General features: G+C 36.3%; 1 long non-coding RNA gene across 1 annotated transcript; it reads left to right on the top strand.

The window, feature by feature from the left end:
* The first annotated feature begins 207 nt into the window (after nucleotides 1-207).
* LOC127639976 (uncharacterized) lies at nucleotides 208-6,895 on the top strand. The gene is made up of 3 exons (XR_007970031.1): nucleotides 208-254; nucleotides 5,961-6,109; nucleotides 6,493-6,895. It is a non-coding gene; the product is annotated as an uncharacterized LOC127639976 (long non-coding RNA).
* The last annotated feature ends 1,245 nt before the right edge of the window (nucleotides 6,896-8,140 follow it).

Here is an 8,140-nt window from a genome sequence, read left to right as displayed (position 1 = left end):
GGTTTTAAGGGCTTCATGTTGCAGTGTGTTTGGGGAACTTGAATTTAGGTGTGTCAAAAATTTGAGGGATCGTTTTTCAATATGTATAATAAGGGGGTATCTGCCTTGTTCGGCCCAGCATGCATTAGTATTAGTAGTATTAGTAATTCTTCTCTCTCACTCTCTTCCTCTCTCTTCCTCTTTCTCTCACTAACTCTCTCTCTCTCTGTCTGTGCGCATGTGCGAGCGATTGCGGAGCGAGTGAGAAGCGTGTGGTGAGTTTGAGTGTGGTTTCTAACTTTTTCTGTAGTTTGTTTGTTTGTGTTTTTTGTGTGTTATTTGGTGTAAAAGAGCAGTTTTCTTTAGAGAAAGTTGTGGGAGTGCTCCCGGCGTCTTTTTTTGCCGGGAAGCATGGCTGCTTCAGGTGTTACGAGTAGTGATGGGCTAACTCGGCGTCATGGTTAAGATTTTGTGTAAATGCAGTGTAGAGGAATGTGCTTTAGCGGTTGGCAATGTAGTTGGTTGCAACGCTATTGTTTCTGCTTCTAAAATGAACAACGCGATTGTTCTATTTTTAAACACGATCGAAAAAGCTAATGAGGCTGTTCAAAAGGGAGTCGTGATTAATGATACTCTTACACCTGTACTTCCTCTTAGTAGTCCTTCCAGAAAGATTGTTTTGTCAAATGTTCCTCCTTTTGTTTCTGATGCAAGTATCGCTAAAGCATTGTCTGCTTTTGGTAAGATAGTCTCTCCCTTTAGGAAAATTGCCCTTAGCTGTAAATCACCCTTGCTGAAACATGTAGTATCTTTTCGGAGACAGGTCTACATGATTCTGAAAAACAATGCTGACGAGCTGAACCTGTCTTTTAATGTTAAAGTCGAGGATTTTAGCTGCACTGTTTATGCAACGTCTGAAAGCATAATGAAATGCTTTGGCTGTGGCAAAATTGGCCATCTTATACGTGCGTGTCCTGATAAAGCGGATGAAAATGCGACTGTACAGACAAACTCTCAGAGTAATGTTGCTGAAGCTGTGTCTGTCACAGAGGATGTTGTGGCTCCTGCTGCTGTCGAGTCAGGTGCTGGTGGGTCGGTTGGGAATAAACCCACTATGGCTGAGGTTACTGCGGGTCGTTTCTCTGTACCTGATCTCATGGTTTATGAGACGGGTAATTTAAGCTGTGATATCACTGTAACTACAGATAAAATGACACCTAAAAAGGTCAGTGAGGGTGTTGGTGAATTGGAGATGGAAACAGAATCAATCTTCAAAGTCCCTATTAAAAGGAAAAAAGTCTATCAGAGCAAAGACATTAAACAAGTAAAAAAGACAAAACTGAGGCTGAAAGCTTAGTCTCCGATAATGACAGTGATTCCACTGATTCCAGTATTTCTGATTGTTATCTTTTATCGCAAACTGAAAATGAAAATCAGACAATAGTTTATAAAGTTGAGGAAATGAGCAAATTTTTGAAAGAAACAAAAGGTCTACCTGGAGTTCAAGTTGAAGAATACTTCCCTGATCGCTCAACTTTTATTAATGATGCAAAAATTCTAATGAAAGAAGGAGCTTTTGTAGATAAAGAAGTTTACCGTCTCAGAAAAATTGTGAGTAAACTGAGAAAGCAAAGCCTTAATGATGAAAAACAAGATATGCTGTAACTTCTTTTTTCTGGTAGAAATATTAGCCTTGCTGACTGTTTCTTTTAATGACTTAAGCCCATGTCTTTTTAAAACATCATTTTTTATGAGAGATTTTAAAATCGGAACCCTTAATTTAAATGGTGCTAGAGACATTCAGAAGAGAACGTGTTTGTTTCAATTTATAAAACAAAAACATTTTGATGTTACCTTTGTTCAAGAATCACTTAGTGACTTAAAAAATGAGGTAGACTGGAAAAAAGAATGGGATGGGCAAATTATTTTGAGTCATATGTCTTCTAATAGTGGAGGAGTAGCTGTTCTGTTTTCAAAGAAATCATTACCAATTTCTTATGAAATAGAAGAAATAGTTAAAGGCCGTTTTTTAAAAGTTAAAGCCAAGTTTGAAAACACTATAATGAATTTTTTAATATTTATGCTCCCACAAAAGGGGCTGAAAGAATAGCTTTTTTGATGTAATTAGTGTTTTTATGGAAGATTTAAACCCAGATGAATTATTGTTCCTTGGTGGAGATTTTAACTGTACTGAAAATGATAAATTGGACAGGAATCACTTAGAGCCACATATTGCCTCACATAAAGCTCTCACACAATTGATAAGAGCTTTTGATTTATGTGATGTTTGGAGGAATGTGCATCACAACCACAGACAATATACTTGGGCACATTGTAGAGATAATCTCATTTCTATGGCAAGGCTGGATAGGCTTTATGTGTTTAATTATCAAGCAAATCTTGTTAGAGAATGTAAAATAATTCCAGTTGGTTTTTCAGATCACTGTTCTGTTGTCTGTAATATGTTTATTAATTCTGTGCATTTAAAGAGTGCTTATTGGCATTTTAATACATCTCTTTTAAATAATAAAAAGTTTATTGGAATTTTTAATTTGTTTTGGGAAAATTTTAAGAAACAAAAACAGTTTTATACTTCTTTGCAACAATGGTGGGATTGTGGAAAGGTCCACATTAAACAGTTGTGTCAAGAGTATGCTCTTAATGTCACTAAAGAAATGGCTCAGTCAATGAAAAAGCTAGAAAATGAAATCATAGAACTTTTGAGGACAGCTTCTACAGGTGATGGTGATTGTTTTGAAAGCAGCAAATCCAAAAAGAATTGCTTGCAGACTTATTGGGTATGAAAGCTCAAGGGCGTTAATCCGTTCCCATTTTCAAAACATTTCACAAATGGATGCACCATCTAAATTTTTTTTCAATTTAGAAAGAAAGAATGGCCAAAGTCGCATCATTCATTCATTACGCTCTGATACAGGGAAAGAGCTTACTGAGCCTAGTGAAATACGCAAACATGCTGTTGTTTTCTACTCAAACCTGTACAAATGTAAATTGTCTCAAAGAGAAGATGATGACTTCACTTTTCTTAATGATCTTACGAAGATTGATGAAGAGTCCAATTCTATGCTTGAACAATCTCTGTCACAAAATGAATTATACACTGCTATGATGAGTACGGAAAATGGAAAGACTCCTGGCATTGACGGGATTCCTGTTGATTTTTACAAAATTTTATGGCCAGTGATTGGTGAAGATTTCTTTTTGGTTTTTATTGACAGTTTGAATAAAGGATTGTTACCGTTAAGTTGTAGAAGAGCTGTTATTACTTTGTTGCCTAAGAAGGGAGATCTCCAAAACATAAGTAACTGGAGACCGATTTCTCTTTTATGTACAGATTATAAAATTGTGTCAAAGGCTCTAGCTACAAGGTTAAGTCAAGTTCTGAGTCAAGTTATACATTCCGATCAGAATTATTGTATACCCAATAGGTCAATCTCTGACAACATATCATTGGTCAGAAATGTTCTAGAGGTTTCAAGGTTATTTGGTGTTAATGGTGGTCTAATTTCGTTGGACCAGGAAAAAGCCTTTGACCGTGTAGAACATGCATATTTGAGAGATGTTTTAGAAGCTTTCGGTTTTAGTCAGAGTTTTATAAATATGATTGAGGCCATGTATCGTGACATTGAGAGTATACTCAAAGTCAATGGTGGTTTGAGTGCTCCTTTTGAAATTCAAAGGGGAGTTAGACAGGGATGTGCCATGTCGGGAATGCTATAGTCACTGGCCACTGAACCTCTGCTTCATAAGTTAAGAACTGAGCTGAGTGGTTTTACTATTCCACAATGTAATGTCACGTTGCACCTTTCTGCTTATGCTGACGATGTAGTTGTTTTTATATCTAGTGCTGATGATATTGAAAAATTAGAGAATATTGTTAACCATTTTAAAATGATTTCTTCTGCAAAAGTTAACTGGGGAAAAAGTGAGGCCCTTTTAATGGGTAATTGGAGTAGAGAAACTCCCAGTTTACCTGGAGGTTTAATCTGGAAGAAAGACTGATTTAAATATCTTGGTATTTTCCTAGGTAATGAGGATTTTGTTCAAAAGTATTGGGATTGTATGTTAGAAAAAGTCAAAGGGCTTTTACAGAAATGGAAATGGCTACTTCCCAAAATGTCGTATCGAGGTCGTACGCTTATAATTAACAATCTGGTGGGGTCCTCGTTATGGCATAAACTTGCTTGTGTTGATCCTCCTGTTGGACTTTTGCCTAAGCTTCAAGGAGAAATGGTTAATTTCTTCTGGGACAATTTGCACTGGACACCCCAAAGTGTTCTTTTCCTGCCAAGGGATGAAGGAGGTCAAGGCTTGGTAAATCTCGTCAGCAGAGGAGCGACTTATCGGCTACAGTTCATTCAGCGTCTATTGATGGGACCTCAGAATTTAGTGTGGAGACCATTAGCACAAACTATTTTAGGTGGAGTGAATGAAATGGGACTTCATGCTGCTCTTTTCTTAATGGATAATACTCTTCTGAATTTGACTGAACTACCTTTTTACAAAAGTCTTTTTAAAGCGTGGAGACTTTTTAAAAATAAATGTTGGCAGTGGTGGCTCAGTGGTTGAGGCTCAGGGTTACAGACCAGAAGGTCAGGGGTTCAAGCCCCAGCACCACCAAGATGCCACTGTTGGGCCCTTGAGCAAGGCACTTAACTCCAGGTTGCTCTGGGGGGATTGTCCCTGTAATAAGTGCACTGTAAGTCGCTTTGGATAAAAGCGTCTGCCAAATGCATAAAAATGACAAATGAATTGGACAGAGTCAGCTACATCTCTTTTCTGGTTGCTTGAGGAACCTGTGGTGTTTGGAGTCAGCCTTGATGTGTCAGGAGATGACTTTCCAGGGCTAAAAGACTTGCTTGTGTCAAAGAAATTACTACAATTGAAAGATATCATTGACAAAGCAGGACCTGAACTAAAAAATGCAGAAACTGTTGCTATACATCTGGACATAAGATCAGTGAGATTTGTCAGAAAGTTTCTGAACAAACTGGACTTGAAATTAAACCCCAAGGAAAGAACTTTACTCGGAGATACAGTATGGGTGACATTTCCCTGACGCTAATGACTTTTTTCCAGACATCAGAATTACACCTGATCTTGAAAACACCTCATATAACAGCCCACTGTTGTGTTTGAATAAAAATGAAAATGTTGATTTTTGTACAGTTAAAGGAAAGGTGATATACAGATGTATGGTGAAGATAATAAATAAACATGCATTAAAAGACAGAGTTGACACAGTATGGAGAGACAAGCTGGGAATGATAGAGGAAATGAAACCAGAGTGGAGAGTACTATACAAACCACCATTGACTAAAAGAGCAGGAGATCTCCAGTGGAGGATCTTACATGGTGCAATCGCTGTTAACGCTTTTGTGACTGAAACTGAATCCCACTGTAAATGATTATTGTCCTTTCTGTTCAGAGAGAGAAACAATATTCCATTGTTTTATGAATTGTGACAGACTTTCTCCTCTTTTTGATCTTTTAGAATTTTTATTTTCTTTATTAGGGATTTGTTTTACAAAGCAATGTTTTATACTTGGCTTTAAGTATAGTAGACTACAGAAATATAAGTGTCAGTTAATGAATTTTATTGTTGGTCAAGCTAAATTAGCGATTTATATCTCCAGAAGGAATGAAATAGAACAGAGGAATGCACAACAACTTGTATCAGTTCTTAAGAATATGTTTAAATCAAGAATTCTTGTTGATTTTAATTATTACAAAATGATGAATGCAATCAATGGTTTTGAGATTGAATGGTGTCGTGATGTTGGTATGTGTTCCGTACTAAATGATGAGTTATTTTTTATACGTGAATTAAGGTAGTTAAAATCATGTAGTGTTTTTTGTTTGTTTTCTTGTTTGTTGTTTGGCCTTGAAATAACAGTTTTTTTTAATAAAGTGTTTTAAAACTCTCACTGTCTCTCTCTCTCTCTCTCTCTCTCTCTCGACAGAACTTTATAAACTCTCCCCTCCTCCAGTTGTCGTCGCTCAAGATAGTTTCGTTGAAATATCTGGTGATTTCAGACTTGTGGAGAGTTATTTCAATGAATAATGTTTCACACATGGCTTTTATTGTGTTTGTTCTTGTGGCATGTGGTCGGTAAGTCAACTTTCTTTCTTATTTATTAACAGTTTATTGTAAAGGACTATCAACATCATTGTTTGCTGTTTTTATGAGAAATATTCAGTTGATCTGTGTAAATAACACTTTATATCATCAATAAATGATTGTATTAAATGTAACGTTTTGAAGACATCATATCATCAGACTCATTTTACTTTCAGTCAGTATCATTACACAAATATTTCTGTTTGTATTTGCTGTTATTTCAGTGGAGAACTATTGAACATCTTATTCATTTATCAGTTTTCATGAATCTGTTTCAACACTTCATTGACTACAAGTTATTCCTCATTTAATGTGTGCAAAACGTGTTTCAAAGATCAAAATAAAAGTTCAAGTTCACATTGTTTGTTGTGCAGGTGTGTTTGGTGTTGATCCAGATAAAGTGAAGTCAGTGTCAGTGATGGAGGGAGATTCTGTCACTTTACACACTGATCTTACTCAAATACAAGATAAAGATGAGATCGACTGGTGGTTTGAATCTGAAACTTGCATCGCTAGAATCAAGAGAAAGATCTTCAATACATATGAAAATGTTCTTGGTGGGAGATTCAGAGGTCGACTGCATCTGAACAATCAGACTGGAGATCTCACCATCACAAACATCAAAACTGAACACACTGGACTTTATCAAGATAATTTGATCAAGATATTATCACTACAGATAATAAAGATATAAAAAAGATATTCAGTGTCACAGTTTATGGTGAGTGTTACAGTGTCGTCTGTCTTCATCATTATATTAATAATCATTTACAGAATCTATAAAGATATTTCAGACTGATTCATATATTTGAAATGATATTAATAGATTCAGTCAGATTATTATTTTCTTTCTAATGATCGTGTATTATGTCATTTATCTGACAGTATAATAACTATAAAACAACGTTTCTTTCCTCTATATTTACTTTTCTACATTTGATGTCTGTAATTTCTTCTTGATTAAATCTATTCTCAGATCGTATCGGTGTAAAACTGCAGATGTTGTTGCTCTTGTTTGATAAATGACTTGTTATGTTCATCATTTCTGTGTCACAAAAGCATCTATGGCATCATCACATGTTCAATAACATGATATACTGGAGTAATATGAGGCACGAGTGTTTGTTTAGCATTGTTTATTCTTATTCTCTTACGTTCATCGTTTTATCCTTTATTATTTTATCATGTTTCAGGTTTTTCCTCTTTTCTTCTGTTTCATCTGTGTGTATTTTACCTGTTGCTGCTGGCGTCTAGCTCGAGTCTGTGTTTGTAGCATGCTAGTTTTAGCATCACTTAAATATCTGTTTTCAGCCTTTAATCCTTCACATCGTATTATTCTCTTATCGCGATTCAACTGCGCACATATTCCACCTGCATCAGATTTCTATTTGATCACGATTAAACTGCGGCCATTTTCCATCATGCACACGTTTTTCTCATCTGTGTTACACGGATTATTGCATCGAGCTCAAAGCACCGTTTATCAAGAACAAACAACAACAAACAATTTGCGGTAAGTCATGGCATTCCTGCATTGCATGTCACATGTTTACTATAGCTTCTTCCGTCAGCAGTGAGGGATTCACATGTGATAAATGTAAGGAATTAGTCAGGCTGACGGAGAAGATTAATGAGTTAGAGACTCTCATCTGAACGCTAGTGGAGGTCAGTGAGAAAGAGAAGCCGCTAGGGCTGCACAATTAATCAAAATAAAATCGAAACTGCGATATGAAGACTGCGATTTAATTAAATAAATGTAACAGACTTAATTTTGGATTTAGTTAATTGTTGTTGCATTGAGTGTACACTCTATGGTGTATATGTGTGTGTGCAGTATATTATCCCCTCGGGGCTTGCCGTAAATGGTGAGTGGGCATGCGCACAGGGGCTGGTTGTTCTGTTGTGCTTATGTCCGGTTTCTTCCACTACTGGTGTGTAAGTTAATAAAGAGAGAAGCACGGATTAAAACTCTGGCCGCATTCGTTTGTTATTTTCTTATTTCTGAGTATCTAGGCGAACTCC

This window comes from Xyrauchen texanus, chromosome 48 (genome assembly GCF_025860055.1).
Source record: "Xyrauchen texanus isolate HMW12.3.18 chromosome 48, RBS_HiC_50CHRs, whole genome shotgun sequence".
Classification (NCBI taxonomy): domain Eukaryota; kingdom Metazoa; phylum Chordata; class Actinopteri; order Cypriniformes; family Catostomidae; genus Xyrauchen; species Xyrauchen texanus.
This window is presented reverse-complemented; position numbering and strand designations above follow the sequence as displayed.